At 39.8% G+C, this 23,596-nt stretch overlaps 1 protein-coding gene across 1 annotated transcript in view; it reads right to left on the bottom strand.

The window, feature by feature from the left end:
- The window catches only part of ESRRB (estrogen related receptor beta), a 144,231-nt gene that overhangs the window by 107,393 nt on the left and 13,242 nt on the right, over positions 1-23,596 (bottom strand). The gene's annotated exons all lie outside the window — the stretch shown is intronic.

Below are 23,596 nucleotides of genomic sequence, written 5' to 3'. Positions count from 1 at the left end.
TGTGCAAAAACAAATGTTACACATGTTTTCAAAATGCTTTCTAGACACAACACTACAGAGAAGCTCCAAAGCATGGGAAACTTATAGGAGATAAGGCTAGAGGATTCATTCAGTAATTTACACAAACATATATTCAGATATCTTTCAAAGTTACACTTTTCAACATTTTGTAATGGAGTTCTCCAATCAAACAATGCATACAAAATACATATATTAGGGAGAATCCACATGAATATGTGGATTCATGAAAATCATAGTCAATGATGCATTTGCATTAAGAAAAAGGCTGGCATTTGCTAGCACCTAATTGGTTTTATACAAACACTCACATGTAGATGGCTTTAAATAATATTAAACTATTTTAACCCATTTTAATCTTATTTTAAAAAGTTGTTAAATGGTTTAATAGGTTCTTATCCTTTTAAAATTATTTTTTATTATTTGCACTGTTTTAAATTAATTGGTTTTATCATTCACTACCCTGAGGTCTTTAGACAGAGGGAAGGACATAACTATTTAAATAAATTAAGTAAATCAATAAATTGCATAAAAATGCATGTATTGAGAGAAATCTGCTCAAAAAAATGGTCTAACCTTGGAATAAAATGAACTTGAAACTTGGAAAATTCTCAGAGCTCACGGTGAACAAATTTCCAAGTGAGAAAATGGAAAACTGAGAAAAACTGAAAGTGGATTATTTCTTTATCTCCAATATCAGGTTAGACTACTGGACCATAGTACACTGCTGTCTTCTCTAAATGGTTGAAGTGCTCCAGGCTCTCAGGCACATGTATCTCCCAACACCTGCTACCTGGTCTTTTTTTTTTTTACTTGAAAGGAAGAGGAGGAGTGAGAAGGGGGAGGCAGGAGAGAGGAGGGAGGGAGAGAGAGGAGGGGAGAGAGAGGAGAAAGAGGAAGGAGGAAAGGGGGAGGTGAGAGAAGAGGAGGAGGGGAGGGGGAAAGGTGGGGGAAGAAGAGGACGAAGGAGCATTAGAAAACAACATACATACAATTAAAATACAACAGATGAAAATGCAACAGGTTGAATGCATAACACCCATTTAAAAACACATAGCATCAGTTAATAGACCCAAAACATATTAAAAGCAATCAATTCATGACAAGGTGGCAATGTTTCAACCATGAAATACAGGTGCTCATCCACTGAGTCTGGTCCCTCTGCACAAGAGTCAACTCACCCCTCACCACAGCTTGCTGGCAGGGAGAGCCCCACAGATAATCTGAAGCAGCAGCTGTGGAGAAAGAGGGTGACATCACTGGCTGGCTCCACCTGGAAACATGCTCATTCAAAAGGCAACAGCCATGAAGTTCACTGGGTAATTTTGGCCCAGTCATGACCTGTGAGGCTAACCTACCTAAAGGGGCTGCTGTGAGGATAAAATGAGGAGGAGTACTATATGTCCCGTTTTGAGTTCCTTGAAGGGAAGACGGGATATACATTTAACAAATAAAATCAATAAATAATTGACATACAAAGTCTGAATCATTATCATCACTTTCTTTGGAGAAATACTATTCATTTCAGCAATGCTGCCACAGCTAAAATATTTTATGGTGGCTGCTAGACTGTGGCCAACAAAAATAAGGGCAAAGTTTATTGCTTCGTTAAAAAGCAAAAAACAAAAGCATCATTTGGATAAATGCCTGAGATGTTCAAGAGCACTAAGTATAAAATGCCACCCTTCTTCCGCATGAGTTTCGTGGATGTTTTTTTAATTTCAGTGCCCTTGTAATTTCTTTTCGTCTTTTGTTGGGGTCTCCTGCTTGCTGCCAGTATAGTATCAGTTTTAAACAGAACACTGGGGAAGGGGACCAAGACCCTTTTAATAATGATATCCTTAGCTTGTTTAACAATGAAAATGATCAACCTATTTTTTATTAGTATTTTTGGTATTCATTAAAAAGTATTAGTATTAGTTAGTATTAGTATTAGTTAAAATACTAATAAAAAAGAAAAGAAAATGATCAACCAATCAAAGTAATCTGCCTGTACAACAGAATATGAGGGGACCCTGTTGTTATTTACCATGTTTTATTGGTATACAATGGCACTACAGCATCATTTTCAGCAGTGACCCACAATTATATTTCCCCCAAAAAAAATATCATAGCAACCATCATGGAAAAAATATCTGTGCTGATATAGTGATAATATAACTTTTATTTAATATTCTACCTGCAGAAAATTCTAGTGTTTCACTTGAAGGAAGCTCTATACACACATTCACACAGAGAACTATAAAGAGAATGGGCTATAGAACAGATCAGGGAACACAAAGTAGACAGAATTCACACAGAAGGAAGCTCCATTTGGTTGGAGTGCTAAGAGTTAATTCTGTTTTGTTTGCTAGCCATTATTTGTGCAACACTGGCTGGCAATCAATCAAGCTTCTGCTCCTCCAGCTTTTTTATATATATATATATATACACACATACTGGAAACCACTGTCAAAATATCATGCTCAGGATCTCAGTTTATATCTGTACATTCCTATCAAAGTGGCCTCCCCTCAACCCCCCACCCCCACCAAGCCTCCTCCCAAAAGGGGCTTTCTGAGCTTGTTTTGCTAATGTATTCTCAAACCAAATTAGAGGCCCTGACTCTCGGCGAAGTTCGTGAGTTAGTTGCCACGATGCACTGAATTAAAGATACCATCTTGGACTCAAATCAGATTAGAGCCCACACACGCACACATGCAAAAGCCCAGTTTCTAATCAATTTTATAAAGGGCCATCAGTAGAGATACACTAATGGTATTGAGCTGAGATCTTTAAACTAAGTCTGCACAAAGACTGCAGAGATAAAGCATGCATTGTAATAAAGAGAGAGAGCTGCTTCCTTTCTCAACAAGATCTCGATGCACATGGGGAAAGCATTTCAAAACACCAAACTGCCCTCCTGACATGGAAACATTCTGATCAGTCCCCCACTCACCCATCCACCCCTGCTGTTGATGCCATATATGCACACACATACTTTTGTCCTTCAATCAGATCTCTAGGACATTCAACCTCCTCCTTTACAAACTGAATGCGATACATCCAGAGTACATGCACTGAAGTCAATTTAGGCATAGCAGTTCCAATATTCACTGGATTTGTAAAACAATATCTTTATTACAACTGACCCAGTTTCACCTGTAACTCAGGAAACTACTTCAAGCTGGATGTGCAAGGATGTTTTTAAGGGAAGAATAAATGTTGCTTATTAAAAAAAATGGTGCCTATCTCAAGAATGATTTAAGGCCAATCGTACAAACACAGAAGTGTAGAAGGGTCATCAAGCCCAGTCCATTACACTGCAGGAACCCACTGCTAAAGCTTCTCTGAGTGGTTACTATTTAACCTTTGGGGTGTTGTTGTTTTTTAAATCTAATAAAATACTGCTCACCACCTTCTAAACTAGTGTATAAGCAGTCCTTACCATCAGCAATGTCTCCCTAGTGTTTAGCTCAAATCTCTTTCTTGTAATTTGGATCAATTGCTTTGGGTCCTCCCCTCTGAAGCAGCAAAAGATTGCTCCATCTTCCATATGACAACACTTTACTGGGAGGCGGTGTTTTATGTCTCACATCATAGAACTGTCTTCTTCAGGCTAAACATGGGCAACTCCCTCGACCTTTCCTCATAAAGTTTGGTTTCCAGACCTTTTAATGTCTTAAGTACCCTCAACAGGACACAATCCAGCATGTTGATTTCCTTCATTGCCTCTGGTGCCCAAAACTGGACCCAGTACAGTACAAGTAAGGTTTGACCAAAGCAGAAATGAGGGAACTATTAATTCCCTTGATTCTGACACTTTAGTTCTTTTCTGCAGCCTAGAATTGTGTCAATCTTTTCCCTTTCTGCACTATACTGTTCATTTGTCTTTACTGTTCATTGTGATCTTTCACAATGATAAGGAAGGAAAATGAAGGAAGGAACAACTTGCAGTCTTAAGTTTAATACAGTAATATCTTTGATTATACAAGTCATACTTGTATAAAGAAATAGTAGAGGAGGTGTGCCTGAAAAAGATGAACATTTCTTCTGGGATGTCCTAATGTAACCATCATTCTGTTCTCCATCATGTTCAATGGCCTTGTTCTACCCTTCAGTCCACTGACATTAGGAGATGACCTGTGTGATCTGTCTTCTTACTTGGGTTCTTCAACACCATAATATATAGCTTTTCAGATGTGCATGGCTCTCTCCCAGTACTGGGTTATCTCAAAAGGCTTAGCACACCACTCCCTTTATCGTAAGAGATAATTACAATCAAATAAGGTAATATCCCTTTAAGATCCTAGGTAGCTTCCTAATGCAGTGGAGCTCTCAACATTTCCAGACTAGCAAACCTTTACAAAGGGGCAGTGGGAACATTGCTGGATTGCAACTTCCATCATGTTTCTTTTGGCTATGGGGGCTAATCTAATGACCTCTGAAGGCCTGCATATTTCCTGTTCTTGTGTTATCTTCATATTGTTTCTGACGTAAGGGCCATCAAGTTGTTTCTGACTTATGGAAACCCTAAGGAAATCTTACCACAGGGTTTCTTGGCACGATCTTTTTTCAGAGGGTCTTTGCCTTAGTCTTCTTCTGAAATTGCAAGAATGTGATTTGCTCAAGGTCACCCAGTGGATTACAATGGGTAAGAAAGGATTCAGCACCTTGTCTCCAGAGTTGTATGTAGTCCAGTGCTCAAATCACTATCCCACGCTGACTCTCACATGTTTCTTGCCCCTGCTTTATAGTGTTGGAAGACTCCTCAATTGCCTACCTAAGCAGCAGCAGTTCTTCCTATAACGAGGAAGACATTAGCTAGCTAGTGACCTGTCCATGGTCCTGATCAGCGATGCTTAATTCTATCTGATTCTGTTGCAATGCAGTTTGTTAACTGAGGGACCAACCCAAACAGACAGGCCAAAATAAAGTTGCTTCGGGTCACTTTGGAGTATGCTGTTTAAATAAGCTGTTTAACATGCTGATAGCCTTTAGGGCTGAAGAGTGGGTTACAAATACCATAATAAATAAAATAATAAAATAAATATAATAAGAGGTCAGAGGCCGCACCAAAGCCACGCTCCAGTCCTAAGGACTGCAGAGTAGCTTTGGCACAGCTTCTGGCCTCTTAAGATGTGTGTGTCATTTAAACAGCACACCTCCAAAGTGACCTGTCTGTTCTCTGTTTGGGCCCTGAGTCTTCACTTTGTTCAGTTTTCATCTCTGCCATCCCCACTCCAGCAGGCTACAACAGAAGTGACATTACATCACTACAGCTCCTAGAATTCCATTGGCCATGTTGGTTGGGGATTTATACTCTAAAAGCGTAACTTTCTAAGGTCTCATTTTATCCATATGTTTCTGTTTGCTCAAATTCTCATCTATCCCTCACCCATTCCAAATTAAACCAAACGTTGAAATTGCCTTTTCCCACAAAAATCTGCAAAGAAAATGATGTCAGGAAGTCATAGTGCAAGAAAACTGGTCTTCAAACTAGTCAGTGACAAATGTCTACATAAATCACATCTCCTCTAGAGAAGAATTCTACCGATACTGTGAACTGCTAAAAAGATAAATAAATAAGCAAATCAAGCCTGAACTCTCCTTAGAGGCCATGATGATTAAACTGAGATTGTCATACTTTGGACATATCATAAGAAGACATGACTCACTAGAAAAGACAATGATGCTTGGTGATGGAAAAAGCAGTAGGAAAAGAAGAAGACCGCATCCCAGATGGATAGACTGAATTAAGAAAACAACAGCCGTCAGTCTCTAAGACCTGAGCAGGGCTGATTATGGAGGTCTTTTATTCATAGGGTTGCCATAAGTGGAAATCTACTTGACTGCAGTTAACAGCAACAATAATAAAATACTGAGTGTACTGCAGAGAGCCAGTCTAGTGTAGGTTTTAGTACTGTTCTATGATTCTGGAGATCAGAGTTTGACTCCTCGCTTGACAATGGAAACCCACTCTGAGTTACCTTGGGCAAGTCACACTCTCTCACCATAAAAGGAAGGCAAAGATAACCCCCTCTGAACAAAATCTTGCCAAGAAAATCCCATGATAGGGTTGCTTTATGTTGCCATCAGTTGGAAACAACTTTAAAGCACACAACAACTGCATATAACTTTGAGAACAGGAAGAGCAAGCCCTCTGTGCTGCCCACTCCTCACTCTTTCCTGACTTTTTCTTCAGTTTGTAACCTAGGGCCCATTCATACTAAGAAATTATAGCACTTTTATTCCATGTTAACTGTCATGGTTCTGTCCTATTGAATCCTGAGACTGGCAATTTACAGAGGGTCATGTAGCATTCTCTGCCAGAACACTCCAGTGCCTCACCAAACTACAAAGCCTAGGATTCCACAGAATGGAACCATGGCAGCTGAAGTGAAATAACAGTATTATAATCATGTAGTATGAATGGGCCGCAGTAATTCTTCTGATTACTGAAAATTTTGCATTAATAATAATAATAATAATAATAATAAAATTTATTTGTATCCCACCCCTCTGAGAACAATCGGGGCGGCTAACAAAGTTAAAAATACAGAACATATAAAATCCCTAATACCCTCCCCTCCTTAAAAAAGTATTAAATCCAATACAGTATTTAAAAAGGCACGAAACAAAAAATACACAAACAAACATACAAGTTAAAAACTGACCTAAAAGTCAGCAATATCACACCTGCAAACAATCAGTGGGAGCAGCAGTATCTTTCCCAGATGTTCTTCTAAGGCCGGGTTCTCTATTCTGGGAAGGCCTGCTGGAAGAGATCCGTCTTAACAGCCTTTTTAAAGCTGTCTAAGGATGTAAGTAGACGGATCTAATATTTTACCTGTTCTTGATATATACCTTTTTATTACAGTCAGCCCTTGGTATCCACAGACTTGCCATCTGCAGATTCAACAATCCATGTACAGCAAGCCTGCATTGTCCCCAATTCTGGCATGTGCATGTGACCACACCACCATTAAGGATAGCTCCCATTGTCCCCCGTGATGGTACATGTATGTGGCCACAAATCCTTAGGGACAATGATGTATTTTTGCACATTCTGAAGTCAATACAATACAGCAACAAAACTAAAATGACAGACTATTAAATTCTATCTTTGTTGTCATAGGTTTGCACTGTCAAGTCATCTTCAAAATAAATTAATCCTAGCCTGAATTTATTTATTTGATATATTTACTCACCTTTGCTCTAGTGAGCTCAAGGCAGGGGTAGGCAACCTGCGGCCCGTGGGCCGGATGCGGCCCGGCAAGGCCTTGGGACCAGTCCCAGCCCGGTCCTGCCACCAATTGCCGCTGGAGCCTTTGGCCTCTGGCGTGAGGATGCGGAGCCTTTGGCCTATCAGGAGGAGGTGGGCAAGGGGGGGGCAAGCGGCGGGCAAGGGGGGCAATTCTCTATAGAAGCCTCCAAAACATGCATTTATATTAACATTTTTTAAAAAATCAGCAAATTTTTTTGCATGTCCTCCATTTTTTAAAAAAAAAACTATCCTCCATTTGAAAATTTTGTCCTACATTTGTCCCGGTTTATTTATTTATTTAATATTTTTTTTAAAAAAAAAGTTAATTATTTATTTTTTGGCTTCGGCCCCCCAGTTGTCTGAGGGACAGCAACCCGGCCCCCGGCTCAAAAAGGTTGCCTACCCCTGCGTGGATACATGGTTCTCCTACTCCCTTCCTTTACCTTCACATCAGTCCTGTAAGGTAAGACTGAGGAGCCCAAGTAACCCAGTGAGTTTCATGTCTCAGTGAAGGTTTGAAACTCATTCTCTCAACTCCCAGTCCAATACCTCATTTGATAGAAAATGGATCTGAATCAAATGAAGCAGCATGGGTTGTTAATGTACAATATGGAAACCCATGTGCTTTCAATCACTGTTAGTATTAAGAAATACTTAAAGAAATTTTTCAGGGCTAGCATAAGACATTTCATTGCCTCAAATAACGGAAAAGATGTCACTCCTATTACAGGTCAAAGGTATCGCTCTCACGTGTTTTTAAAGATGGGGACAGCCACTGGCTCGTTTTCTTTTTAATCCCACATGGAGAAGCTGAATTTCTAAATAAATAAGATGGAGTAGGTTTAACCCTCCCACATCCACACACGCTGTTCTTAATTAGGGTCATGCACACTACAGTAAAACAGTATAGGACCTTAAACTGCACAATATGCCTTTAACACGTTGCTTAGTTTAAGTATAAATCACTTTAAATGAATTCATATATACTTCAGTTAACAACGTATTTTAGCACATTACTACCTTAACAGAAACTTTGGTACCAGAGGCATCACACAAAAAAAGCAGTTCAACATATTTCAGCTAACTTTTTAGCCAAAACTAAACATATGCACATGTGGAATGAAACAACCAGGTCAGATAAGCTGTGCAAAAACAGACAAAAACACACAGAATCCTTTAGAGACCACTTGAAGGGTTTTTCCCCCCAAAATGAATCCAGGGATGAGGTTGGCTAAAGGAAAATGCCATACTTTCCCCCCCTCAGCCTTTTACTACACTTTTTACAGCAGACAAATTGCTGCAACCAGACATAAAAGGTCTCTAGTTTTCTAGTTTTCTTTCACCCTCTTCCCAGTACTGATACTGCTAAACAGAAAAAGAAAAGAAAAGCTTCCGGACAAGGAGGGAAGGGGTAGTGACTGAAGATCATGGAAAGACTGTTAAAAAAAAGCTTTTTTGTCAAAGGCTTTAACAGAGATATGCCAGTATGTGTTCTGTATATGTATTCTTCTAGTCTCTTTACTATTCTATATAGTAAACAGTTTTTATTCTTGTGAGAGCCTGCTGTTTATACACTCATCTTAAGATGACCTCTCCTTAATGTGACTACATGCATTCATACACATGCAAATATATCCAGGGCCTTTTTAAACTGAAGACAACAAATGATAGGAATGGAATGGCAGCTCAAAAAGAGCTGGAGAAAACTCAAACAGGTAGATGGATTATATTCAGAGGTGCACTGTTCATGGATCAGAAAACAGGAACTGAAAGAGAATCTTATCTACTTAACTCTTGTTCCAAAAAAGCAGAAATACAATTTTTGGTTTTTAAAACTACAATACTGTATTTCCAGAAACTCATCTCCTACTACAATAGAAAGAATGACATCTTCAAAGGTAACTTAACAGTAAATAAAAACTTTTTACTATAAAAGATTTCTCTTTGTTTAGTGGTTGCTGCTTCACTTTTAGACTGCATTTTTTCACGTGTCCTCCATTTTTTTAAAAAAAGTGTCTTCCATTTGAAAATTTTGTCCTACATTTGTCCTGGTTTATTTATATATTTAATTTTTTTGAAAATTATTTAATTATTTATTTTTTGGCTTCGGCCCCCCAGTTGTCTGAGGGACAGCAACCCGGCCCCTGGCTCAAAAAGGTTGCCTACTCCTGCTTTATTGAAACCAACAGGCATTTTGGTCACACAAAGGTTTTAACAGTGCTACTAGACACAGATATCCTCACTCGCTCAATAATCAAGAAATGCAGTTATCCACAAAAAGGCCATGTCTGCAAGGGCTTTGGGATGTTTTGGGGAGCAGACTCTCCTACTTCTGATAGTGTTCAGAATCACTATATTGTCCTATCATATTGTATGCCACCTGGTTAAATATATTAAATATTTTGCTAGTGTGAAGGTTTTTTACCCCAGGTTCTTTACACCTTGCCTGAACAATCTATGTTAAGAAACAATCATGTGATGATTTGTGGTAAGTTTCCTGACTTTCTGCTCAGTTGTCTGCAAGCATCTTCCAGTGCAAAGAGGATCAAGAAAAAGCTGTTCCATTCTGTGGACCATAAGCAGATTCACACTTACAGAAAAGAAGCACATTGTACAGTCCTTTCTGAACTAAATCACTTTAAAATGCAATCCGGCATACACTCAAGCAAAAACTTGTTTTAACTTTTGCATTCAGTGTTTCAGCTGTTATTGTTTTTTAAACTATTGTGTTCCATTTTGGCAGAAATTGGGGGGGGGGGGTATAAGTTCAATAAGAAATAAAGTGTGTTGCAAATACACCCTAGAGGGCAAACAACACAAAGGACTCCATATTGTCCCAAAGTGGTGGAATTTGATTGGATTTAAAGTTTTACTTACTAGGATTATTACCCTGATATTCATACAATATTCCTCATGTCCTGTTTTGTTTTGTTTTTTAATAAATTTCTACTACTAACCACAACTTTTTATCCTCACTGCAGGATGGATTTTCTTTTCCTATCCTGGGTGTTTCTGACACAGGTTGAGATAAAAGTCACATGTCTCTATACATTGTCTCCGTTCCTCCTGCTGTATTTTTGAGTGGCAGCACTGGTAACATTCAGGGGCATCACTAAGGGGTGGGGGGGATGCAATCTGCACCAGATCACACTCTAAGGGGGTGATACCACTGCTCCTCAAATATCTGCCTTTGGGCAGAAACAGGCTGTGGCATTTTCCTGCATCCCTTTAAAATGCTGAAGTGATAGTGTGAATGGGGTGAGGCTCAGTGGAAGGAGAAACGAGAGGCCCCAGGTTTTTTTAAAAAATTGTTTTGTTTTGTTTTTTAATTAAATTTGTTCTTTCTAAATTTTATTAAAAATGTCACATCTTTTTTCACATTAACCACATGGAACATAGGTACATTTTCTGGTCTGTGTATTTTTTTATTATTATTTTTAGACATGAAGGGGGTGATGTTTGTTTACTGGTATTTTTCTGTCTGTTTTTAATGTATGCATTTTATGGGGGGGTTGTTGTTTAAAGAAACAATAAAAATATTATACATAAAAACAGAAACATAGGTACATGTAAATATTTTTGGGTTATGTGTATGAGAGCCAGCATAGTGTAGTGGTTTGAGTATTGGACTACGAACCTGAAGACCAGGGTTCGAATCCCTGCTAGAACATAAAAACCAACTGGATGACCTTGGGCAAGTCACACTCTCAGCCTCAGAGGCAAATGACAAATGGCAAACCCTCTCTGAAAAAACTTGCCAAGAAAGCCCTATAATAGGGTTGCCTTAGGGTCGCCATAAGTAAAAAATGACTTGGAAGCATACAACAACAGCAATCATGAGATTGTAATTTAAAGGTATAATTGTAATTTTGCTAGCTGTTTATATCAAAGCTATTGCCATTATATTCGGTGGTAAATGGGAATTACAATTTATGAGTAGCATTAGTACAAAAATATCACTAAGGATTCTGTATGGTGTGGCATGGGAGGAGGTCAATGGGGGGGGGGGGTTACTCTATGTGTTACCACACCAGGTGATGCCAACTCTAGTGATGCCACTGGTGACATTTCAAATGGGAGAGGGGAGTTACATGTTCCGTAGAGGGTTTTCTGAAAGACTTTCTGTAGTATGTTATATTTTTAATAAACTATACATTGTCCAAAGAACTTTGGTCAGTGGACAGTTTAAAAATGTTATATATATATATATATATATGTATGTGTGTCTGCATACATACATAAATCCCCACACCCCAGATTCTTGCCCAGTTTTAAATAATAACAACCCCCTAGATTTTCCTGTTCACTCCATTAAGCGACCACCATTTGTTGTCATATTTGAAACCTCAGATGGAAAGCCTAGTTTCCCATGGTGCAATTTTAAAAGGCTTCTTATGGTATAAGGAAATTGGCAGGTTTCAAAAAGGTTGAACCATCTTTCATAACAGCTTTTAATTTTCATCTATTTTACTTGATTTGTTCCAGAGTCCACCATCTCTCCACAAATCTCACAGCAGTGAATATGGTATATTGCTTAAGTAAGAAATGCACAATTAAGCAATTAATGATATACTGCTTAAATGAGGAATGCACACTTTTAAATTCCCATTCTCCTTTATACTCATGACAGGAGTAATTATCAGCATCCATCAATCATTTTACCAATGTCTCTCTCTCTCTCCTTATAGCCGTCAGTATCTTCTGTACAAAGCATTCTAGAGCTTTCACATTCACTTCTATACAGATGCTAGTCTTAACTCTTTGAAGAGTTAAGACTAGAATTTTGGCTGCAAAAGATTTGGCTCCAAATGAAGGTGGTAGGTAACTTACATCGCTTTCAGCATCTTCCATTATCAGTTTCACCTGAGAAATAGGCTGCATCTACACTGCAGAAATAATACATTCTCTGACACCGCTTTAACTGCCATGAAGCTAAAGGCTATGGGGTTTTGTGTTTTCTAGTTTGCTGTGGCACCAGAGTTCTCCAACAGAAAAGGATAAATATCTCACAAAACTATAACTCCCAGAATTCCATAGCATTCAGTCATGGCAATTAAATCAGTGACAAACTGCTTTACTTCTGCAATGCCTCAGTTTGGTGGTGCAGCATGAAACGTTATGTATCTGCAGTCCAGATGTGGACCTTCTCTTTAAAATCCAATTATTTATTTAATTGGAAGTTGCAGGAAAAAAGAATCGTAGGTTTGGATCCTAACTAATCTGCTACTACTGGGAGTGATTCTACTCCTGGAATGATCACATTGATGGAAGGAAGGGGCATTCACATTTATTTCCCCTCCTACACCTAGTTTACCACCTCTGAAAATCTGGAATGCCCTTTGGATGAAATGCTATAGGAAACTGCAGTGGAAAGTGGAATTGGTTAAAATTTCATCCCTACCTCTTTCCTCAAGCCAGCCGTGGAAATGAAATTGAAACTGTGGGTACATCCAGATCACATCATTATAGAATTTTAATACCAGTTCAACTGCTGTGACTCCATCATATGGAATCCTGTGATTTGTAGATTTGTAGATTGATGGGATACTGAAGTACAGTATTTGAATTATGATACTTGAAGTCTCTAAGTACCTCATAAATTCGAAGAACCTCATAAAACTAGAAATCACAGGATTCTATATGTTGGAACCATGGAAGTTAAAGTGCTATGAGACCCCTATAATTGTGTTGTCTCTCCATAGAATATAGAATATAGAAACTCTGAGTCTATTAATGCAGATTAAAATGTATTAGCATTATTTGGTATCTGCATCATGCCATTAAATCACATTCTATTTATCATCAGCTACAATTCCAAGGTTGCTATGGAGGGAAGACATCAATGAAGACCAAGATCTGGAAATGGAGGAAAAGGCCACAACTTTATTAAGCAAGCAGCAACAAAGGTAGGGTTGGCCCAAAGCATGAGGTCTGGATCTGGAACATCGATCAACCCCCCGGTTGGTCGATAAACCAAAATGCCTGGACATGGCCAAGCTTCGAGATGACATAGGGGCAACAGAAATGCCCTCTCGCAGACATGCGACCTGCCGGTCACATGTTTTAAGTTAAGCCCCTAGTCACTGGGGGGTGCTGTTATGATGTGGCCCCTGCAATGGCCACACCGTATGCCCTCAGTGCTCTCAGGTCCCGAAGGACTCCTGATCCAGTGCTACGCAGCTCTGGAAACCATGCCCACCAGATCCAGTACCTATGCTACCGCCCCAAAGTTGTGACAAAACACACCCTGAACCTAAGGGAGAGAGGGTGGGAGAACTGAGCAACGCCACATGACCTTAAATAGGCCAGACAACTAACCAGGGCTGGGAGAGGGAAGAGACCCTGCCTCCTGGCCCCAATGAGCCATTCAGCTGCCCCGGGGACCGGAGCAGCCAATAGGGGAAGACCTCTGCCTCCCAGTGTAGGCTGGGAAAAGTAGTTCCCAGCGGGAGGCAGAAGTTTGGCCTCTTCCTGCCTGTGCAGCCAATAGCGGGCCCACCTGCCCTTGCAAAGCATGCTGGGGCGCAGCTGCAGAGCCCGAGGCAGGGGCGTCCTTGCCCCCAGCAGCAACAAGGCTGGCCCGATGAGGCGGGCGGCCTCATTTTTTGTGGGTTTTTCCCCACAACTTTCACTGCCAGGCCAAGTATTCTGCATACTATACATACATACAGTATTTTATTGTTTATATATTTGTGTATTTCCTTATTTTATTTTATGCCTAAATGCAGAATTCCAGCATGTTTCTCTGTTGAACTTCATTTTCTTAATTTCAAAAAAGCACAGCTTTCCATTCCATCAAAGTCATTTTTTACTATATTCCTGGCTTCTCATACTTGGTTATCCTTCCCCATTTGGTCTTAATGTGGCATAATGACCTCTCCTGAGTCTTGCCCTCTGCTAGGGGCTTTCAGTTCTTCCTCTCTGCCTGATGTGTAATTTTGTATCTGCACCCTTTGCCTATCTCAAGCATGCATGTGTGTTTTAAATCCCAATAATAACACTCTTTGCAACTTCAGCAAGTTCACACTTCATCTCCTCTCATACCTCATTTGGCATTTTTGTCCTCTGTGCATTTTACCAGTGCAAACTACTCCCCAGTTACTACTCTGGAGCTTCCTCCAACACACTCCAAAGTACTCCCAAAGGGCTCAGGGAATCGTTTCATGCACTGGAAGCATGAAATCTGAACTCAAAAGGAAGCAGCTGGTGAGCTGAGTCAATAAATGCACCTGGCAGAGTTTTGCAAAAGTGATTTATTTTGGGCTTCCCACCACCAGCCTTAAGTCAGCAACTAGTGGCTCCTAGGCCATTGCTGGCCACTGAGGGGCTGCCACTTGCCTTGCCCTCCTCTCTCCTCATTGCTTGAATCATTGCTTGAATCAGGGCTATGCAAAGACTACAAAGGCCATCCAATCCAACCCCCTAGCATGCAGGAATACACAATCAAAGCACCCTGACAGATGGCCATTCTGCCTCTGTTTAAAAGCCTTCAATGAAGGAGACTCCACCATTCTCTGAGGCAGTATATTTCACAGCCAAACAGCTCTTACTGTCAGGAGGTTCTTCCTAATATTTAGGTGGAATATCTTTTCTTATAGTTTGAAAATTACAATGCCTCTTTGATAAGTCTTTCAGAGGCACCAGTCTCCTGCCTGAAGGTGGGCTCAGATGGTCCTATTTACAACCCACATCCTTTTAATAATAATAAATAATAATATAGTTTATTTATACCTCCCGCCTCTCCCACAGATCGAGGTGGGATTACAACCTTAAAAGACAGTACAATTTACAATCAATACAACAGTAAAATACTAACACTGAATTTACCAAGAATTCCGATTAGTTCTCTAAAAATTACAATTTGTCCATTAGCCAACAATCAGAGTCAAGGAAGAGCAGTCATCATAACCTTTTTATATGGAATTCAATGCATAGGTCCGCTGGAAGAGATCAGTTTTGAGTGCCTTCTTAGAGGCCTCTAAGGTAGTAATGAGACGGATCTCTTCCAGTAGGTCATTCCATAATCTTGGGGTCGCGGTAGTGAATCCTTTATGTGAAGTTGTCATTAGCCTGGTATTATAATATTCTAGTAAGAACTTCCCAGATGTTCTGAGAGTGCGGGGCAGATTATGTAGGGAGAAGCGCTCCTGCAAGTAACTCGGGCCCGAGCCATGTAGGGCTTTAAAGGTAATAACCAACACCTTGTATTGCACCCGGAAGCTAATTGACAGCCAGTGAAGGGATTTCAGTATTGGTGTTATATGGTCAAACCTAGATGTTCCGGTGACCAATCTGGCTGCTGCATTTTGAACCAACTGAAGCTTCCGAACTTGGTAAAAGGGTAGCCCCAAGTAGAGCTCATTGCAGATATCTAACCGAGAGATTACCAGTGCAAGTACTACTGCTTCAAGGTCCTTTTGGTCCAGGAAGGGACGCAGTTGGCATATCAACCGAAGCTGATACCAAGCACTCTTGGCCATCGCATCTATTTGGGATGTCAATTTTAAGGACAGATCCAGGAGTACTCCCAAACTGTGAACCTCATCCTTTAGGGGAAGTGTGACCCCATCCAGGACTGGGTGACAAAACTCCATCCCTGGACTTGGGGTACCTATCGTAAGTACCTCCGTTTTCTCTGGATTCAGTCTGAGTTTGTTTTCCCTCATCCAGCTCATTACCGATCCAAGACAGGCATCCAGAGGAGAGATGCCATCCCTAGTCACTGCAATAGTCGGGGATATAAAAGAAATAAATTTGGGTGTCATCAGTGTACTGATGACACCACACCTCGTGTCTCCGGATGGTCTCTCCCAGTGGCTTCATGTAAATGCTGAAACGCATGGGGGACAGAATGGCGCCCTGAGCGACACCAGATGTCAGCTCTCTCTTGGAAGAGCAGCTGTCCCCCAGCATCACCATCTGGAATCTGCCCGAAAGGTAGGAATGGAACCACTGGAGCACAGAGCCCCCAATACCTAATTCCTAACTTTTAAAAGACTTTCTGGACCATTCAGAAAACGGTTCCAGCATTTCTCTATTCACATATACACAAAGTATCACTAGAAGGTACCATCAAAAGCAGGGAACCTCATCCTGCATTAGAACAGAACCTACCCTGCCTTTCACATCAACTTGTTTCAGTGTAAAAAGGTATTAGAGGTTTTCAGTGAAATCCTGACTCGTTTGCTTGCAAATGGAATGGCATCAGCCAGCAGAACAGAATTCTCTTCTCTTCTCAACTCCCCCCCTCACCCCCCCATCTTACCTGTACTGTCCCACTTAAACATCTGCTGTGGAAAGTTGTGAGACCCTTCAGTGTCAGTTAGGAAAATATAAAGTTCTACAGCGAGGGGCCAGGAGGAAAAGATCAGTTGCATGAGTGGAAATCTGCTCGTGCAATATTGGGTTTGTAGCCCTCTCTCTTGAAACATGTGTAGAATTTATTTTTAATCAGAAAGGATTTATTTTTAATTGCAAGGAATATCAGCTTCAGCACTTCTGTAACATAGCTAAATGAACCCATAGCTGCAGTATGAGGTATGGTCACAGCTGAGACACCATCGTAAACATCATAACTATCTTCAGAATCTCAGTGGCACATTCCAGTTATCATCAAACAGGGCAAGTTCCTAGTCCTTCCTATTGTGATGAAAAGTGGGGACCCTAAGAAATATGGATGCTCATTCATAATGATAATGTAAAAATAATATTGAAAAAGGGCAAAGGGAAAAAGAAGACATGAGAAGAAGGTGGAAAATAAACTGTCGGTTAATAAACTAGAAATGCAGCATGAGGAATCATCTGTGCATAAACTTCGACAAAGCATTATCAGGTATGCAAAGAATTATTTATGCAGAGTTGATATCTATATTTTAAAATTGTATTTGTTTATTAAAACATTTTTGCCCCACTCTATATCACAATATCTCAGAGCAGCATCAACAAAAATAGATAATGAGGAAAACAAAACAGTTAAAGATGCCCCATACCTTGAATCAAACATTGATCAGAATGGAGACTGCATTCAAGAAATAAGAAGACTAGATGGGAAGGGCAGCCATGAAAGAACTAGAAAAGATCCTAAAGTGTAAAGATATACAACTGAGCACTAAAGTTAGAATTGTCCAAACCTTTATATTTCCCATGACCATGTATGGATGTGAGAGATGGACAGTGAAGAAAGCCAACAGAAAGAAGATAAATTCATTTGAGATGTGGTGCTGGAGAAGAGTGCTGAGGGTATTGTGGATGGCCAAATAAACAAAAAACAAAAATTGATCCTAGAACAGATCAAGCCGCAACTTTCCCTGGAAACCATGATGGCAAAAGCTGAGGTTATTGTATTTTGGCCACATCATGAAAGGCATTAGAAACAACAATAATGCTAGGAAAGGCAGAAGGTAGCAGAAAAAGAGGAAGACTAAACGACAGATAGGTAGAATCAATCAGGGAGGTCACAGGCCTGAATCTGCAAGACCTAAGCAGAGCAGTGGAGGATAGGTGGTTCTTGGAGATGTCTCATCCACAGGATCGCCATGAGTCAGGGCCAACTCAAAGGTAGTTAACAACAATTTAAAACAAATCTAGAAGACCAAGGTCCAAAACATACTGCAGAAATATTCCAGTTTGAGACCACTTAAACTACCCTGCCTCAATGCTAGGAAATTATGGGGACTATAGTTTTGTGAGGCATTTAGCCTTCTCTGTCAAAGAGCTCTGGTGCCACAATAAACTTCAATTCCTAGGATTCCCTAACACTGAGCCAGGGCAGTTAAAGCCATCTCAAACTGGATTATTTCTGCAGTGTGTTTTGGACCTAATACAGTTTTAAAACCATGTGCATTAGCATTTTAAGATAAATCAGTAAGGCCCAAAGCCTTTAATCAATAGCCATAGCTTTTTCTTAGCACTTGAATGAAACCAGGATGAACATCAATAGGACTTCCAAAAGGAAAGCATTCCACAACTGGGATACCACAGCTGAGAATGCCCTCTTCCACTTCCTGACATAGTATATTGACCTTACCAAGGTGAAATTAGCATATACATACCCTACCCATCATAGTTCTCAAGCAGACACATAAAGAGAAAGTTGTTCCCTCAGGTATGGAGGTCCCAAGCCATTTAGGGCTTTAAACATCATCGCAAGTACCACAAGCAAAACCAGGAAGCTTATTGGCATCCAGTGCAATTCTTTTAGGACTGCCATTATATGATGTCTGTATTGTAATCTGGTCAGAAATAAAATTGTTGTATTTTGCACTAGCTGCACCTTCCAAATCATCTTCAAGGGCAGCCCTATGTAAATGTCATTTAAATAGCCTAATTGAGAGGGTATTAGTGAATGAACTGTTTGGCTAGGTTATCTGTGTCAAGGAAAGGTTGTATCTGGTGCACTAGTCAAAACTAGAGCCAAGCGCTCTAAGCCATAGAGTCCACACATGGATCCAGTGACACCAATGGGTCTAGTGCTCCCAAGCTATATACCTACTACCTGGAGGGATTGCCACCCCATCCAGGGCATACTGTTTACTCAATTGCCAGACCCAAGAACCACCAATCCAAAAAGACTTCATATTATCAGGATTCCTCTTCAGATTATTGGCCCTCCTCCAGCCCATTACAGCATCCAGGCACTGATCCAACATATGCACAATCTCAGTCAATCATGACAAGGAGAAATAGAGCTGAGTGTCATAAGCATACTAATGACACCCAACTTCAAAGCTCCAAATGATCTCACTCTGAGCTTCATGTGGATATTGAAAAACATGGGGATAAATAGAACTCTGTGGCACCCTGTAGCTTAACAGCCGTAGGGCTCAACAGGAATCCTTCAGTGCCACTCTTGGGAAGTGGTGGTGAAGATAGAAATAAAACTACTGTACAACAATGCCTCTGAAACCTATCTCTCAGAGCTGGTCCAATAAGATACCATGATCAACAGGAAGAAAAGCTGCAAAGAGATCCAGGAAGATCAGCAGTGTAATACTCCCCCTGTCTTTCCCCCAGAATAGGTCATCAATCAGGGCAATTAAGGCCATTTCAAAGCCATACCCTGGCCTGAAACCAAAAGGATATGGGTGTAGATAATTCTTTCCTTCAAGAATGCCTGATGTTGTCCAGCTATATCACACACTTGAGCACATTCTATTTGCCACATATGCAAATGTTGAAAGAGTGATAAGGTCTTCTATTCACGGAATAATACAGGGAATGCATTTTTCTTTCCAGTGCTGCAATCTAAGCATTTTATCATGAAAAGGGAATCCATTTCTGTTAACCCAAAGTTAATTTCCAAGACAGGGGCAAACAGTTTCTCTTAAAGGCCAGAAATCAGGGAGCTTCCATACGTATTCCACTGGAAGGTTGGGTTCCTCATATAACAAAGGACTCTGTCCTTGCCTGTTATCACAATTTGCCTGTTTATAGCTGTATTATCCTTGAACTCTTCTCATCCTCTAAATAGTTGTATTCTATTCAAATCTTCCTTCTATAGCTCTGAACAGGGGGGAAAAGCCTTGAATTCCAGACTCCAGCCTTAAATAGAAGTACAAACACTATAAAAGAAAGTATGTGGAGAGATCTTGTAGCACCTTTGAGACTAACTGAAGGAAAGAAATTGGAAGCATGAGCTTTCATAGACATCAGTCTACTTCCCCAGATACACTGAAGTTACTAAAGCTGCTGCCAATTTCTTTCTTTCAGTGAGTCCCAAAGGTGCTATAATATCGCTCCACATACTGATTCTATAGACTAACACAGCTATGTCTTTGAATTCTACCACTATAAAAGAAAGAAAATATTTTAGAGTTAAGTGTAGACTTTAGCTCTTCTCCATTGAAATCAAAGCTGCCTTTCAAGACTTTGTCAATGGGATTTGGGCATGATTTACCTGGAAAAAAAATTAAACTTCCATTAAACACATAGCTTGTGTTTTTAAACAAGCACCTCATGTTTTCAAATTTCTGTTACAGCAATAAAAGTGTTTGATTCTGATGAGGAGTAGATGTCAGAATATATCAGAAAGTTTTCCTTTCTTTTTAAAAAGAATTTTTATTTTTCAAAAAAAGAAAAAATCCATTAAAATCCACTTTTCTATTAAAAACATTCTATTAAAACCTCACCCACCACTTCTAACTGTATGAGAAGAAAAAAAAAACTAGTCATTCAATAGCTTTTTTAAAAAAAGAAAATTTAATGAGAAAGAACATAAAGGACATCCTGGGCATAAAGAAAATGAGAGAACATTGTCTCATTAGTAGGGTTAGAACATGCAAAGATACATATAAAAATGAGTGCAAACGGCAGATTCTGCAATATTTGCACTACCACTGATTGTTTTTTAAAAATGCTGAGATTTCCTGAAATTGTTCCTGGTATTGCCACAGCTTCTACATTGAGCCCACTCTCTCTTAAGCATTCTTCTGGGGTCAGGGAAAGAATGACAACCAGTTGGATCAGATATAAATGTTTTAAACCAAATATCCACAAAATGATTTATGTTGGGGTGAAAAGAAAGGAATAATTGAGGGAAGGTTCAGCACTTTCAAGTCTCATTGGTGTTAATGAGAGAGATTTAGGCTGAAATCCTAAAGTTCATTGGTGGAGAAGGGACCACTCCGATCCGAAACCCCAATACCTTGTTTGGAAGGTGACAATTTTAGTGGAACGCATTTTCTACTCCTTTGCAGAATTCTAATTTTGACTTAATGCCTCCACTTGGAGGCAGGAGCTGAAATACTGTTGGATCTAGTACATCCAGGTGCTGTGGTCTCCTTCCCAACTCATTGTCACACCCATTTTATCCCTCAAAGTTGGGATCAGAGTCTGACCAAGGGCAGAAGATCCACTGCAGGAACCACTACTAAAGTTGTAACCACCATGTTACAAATGGATATTTGGAAGCACCCGATGTTTTCAATAGCTTATCTTGCCCTTAAATCAAAAATAAGGCAGGCTTAAGTTATACATACATAAATCTAATGATAAATGTGAATCGCAAAGCAGAAGGAATTTTCTGGCATGGTCATAAAAACATGGGGAAAGTATGACAGGAAAAAATGGGGTAACCATATATTAGGAGAAGAAAGCTACTGTAGAATAGGATTACTTGAGGTCAGAAATAAATTCTGTGTTGTGTATGCAGGGAATTTCAGCTATTTTAATCATGTGTTTAATAATGTTGGTGTTCAATTCCTTTTTAATGTTTGTAAATTAATGTTTTAGCTGAATCTTTTAAAATTACTATAAACTGCCTCAGATCCCATTTTGGGAGAAAAGTGGGACAGAAGTGCAATATAAACAAATAAATACTTGATCTTGGATAACATCAAAATCTGCCTTCTCTGAAGATGCCAGCCACTGATGCTGGCGAAACATCAGGAAGAAACTCTGCTAGAACATGGCCACATAGACCGAAAAACCCACAAAAAACTCTGCCTAGATAGACTACAACATACTATATTTATTCCATGACTATGTGTTCATTTATTAAGGACAGAAAACTGCACAGGACAAAAACTGGTAAAGGTAATAGTTACTAAGCCTATAGTCTATAACATCCAGCACTCATAGCAGAGTAAACTGAGATTCAACCAATTAGAGAATACGTCCTGCTGGGCAGAATTTTGAGATGGCAAGAGAAAGCCCCTCAAGAGAATCTAATCTGTATGCTTGTATCAGGCATTACGATTCTGTGCCTAGGGAAGGGATTAAACAATCATCGAAGTATGGCACAGGAACTTGTATTTTACCTTTCAAACCACAATGTAATTTCATTACCTCTCAAGATTACATTTGTAAAAGGAAATACCAGGACTGACCCTCCAATGCAATTCAACAGCAACCATGTGTCCTTGCTCTGCTGAAAAGTCACATACAGTGTGCCGCTAAGTGTCCAGCCATGTCCTGTAGGGGGCTGTCTGGTTCTTCTGCAGTCACATTCTATGGCCGCTTCAGCACATGGACCCAAGCAGTGATCACAGTTATTTAGCACAGGTTTGTAAATCTGTTAGACTGCACTACTCAGTATAGGTTAAAGAAGAAAAAGGGACTTTTGTCATCCCTTCTCTATAAAATAACAAGTTTTCTTTCTACTAACTAGGTGCCTGGATATTTCCCTCCTGACTAGGCAATGCTATGTTTTCCATTATGCCTCCTAAAAGCCCAGCTTATATATTTGCAGCAAATGTATATTTTATAAAGCTTTTCTTAAAGAAGCACAGATTTTCACTCAAAATATCACAATTTTGTGTATATATACTCAGAAGTATATAATTGAGCTTACATTGAGGAATATGTAAGGTTGCAAACGTGTGTTCACTTAACCTGAGAATATGCTCAATTCAACGCAGTAAGACAAATCTCTAAAGATACATAGGATTTCATAGTTCATTTTTCCCTTTTCTTTGCATAACACACATGAGTGAAGAGGATGAAAAGTGTATGTTCACTGGAATTTCTCCCTTCTCCTTTCTATAGTATATCAGTTATATTCACAAATAATGCACCAGATTAAAAAGTATTCTGACTTGAATGTCACTCCTGAAAACACCCTTCTTAAATGCAATTTCCTATGCTTTATCTTAACAACTACTGCAGAAGCAGATTTTTCTTGCAGAGTTTAGTTCACCCACACCCAGGGCCATCATTCTATTGTCTTTTTTCGTCCCAGTCTATACAATATTATGTCATGATGACAGACCTCGTTTGACTGTTCAGTGAAGGATTAAATGAGGCCTCCAGTTTTTCTCAATCATCCTGATATCCAGTGCTAACTCAGAGACACCTTACCTAACCATTAAGCCACCAATTATTTGCACATTTTCTTTATGCAATATACTAAGAAGCAGACTGCTAAAAATTGTGATTGTTATTATAGTGTGTGGTACTTTAAAGCAGTGCTACTGAGAGTGGTGGTCTGTGGACCTCTCCCACTCTCAAGCTACTTGCTGCCAGTTCCTAGCAAATTTCCAGAAAAGAAAGAAACAATTGTCACCAATGGTCATAAATATGGCACTGGTCTTTGATATATTATGCACTGTTTTACAGGTTACAGAAAGACAGGTCCCTGCCTGAAGGGGCTTACAATTTAACACAAGTAAAGCTGCAGCGGAGCAGGGAAAAATGGCTTTTTGCCGGCACAAAAAGGAGCGACAATTTTCAGCTTCTTTTTGGGCTGGCAAAAAGGCAGATTGGGGCTTTGTGGTTGCTATGGCCCCAATCCAGCTTTCTCAGAGGCGGCTTCAAACCACCCCTTTGGGGCGGTCTGTTCCGTCCCTTAGTCTTATTGCATTACAGAGTAAAATGAGAGGCAGTGAGATAGATGTG

Source organism: Sceloporus occidentalis, unplaced genomic scaffold (assembly GCF_023333645.1).
Source record: "Sceloporus occidentalis isolate IW3139 unplaced genomic scaffold, rSceOcc1.0.p SCAF_4, whole genome shotgun sequence".
NCBI lineage: Eukaryota > Metazoa > Chordata > Lepidosauria > Squamata > Phrynosomatidae > Sceloporus > Sceloporus occidentalis.
Note: the sequence above shows the minus strand (reverse complement) of the source record. Positions and strands in the feature narration are given on the sequence as shown.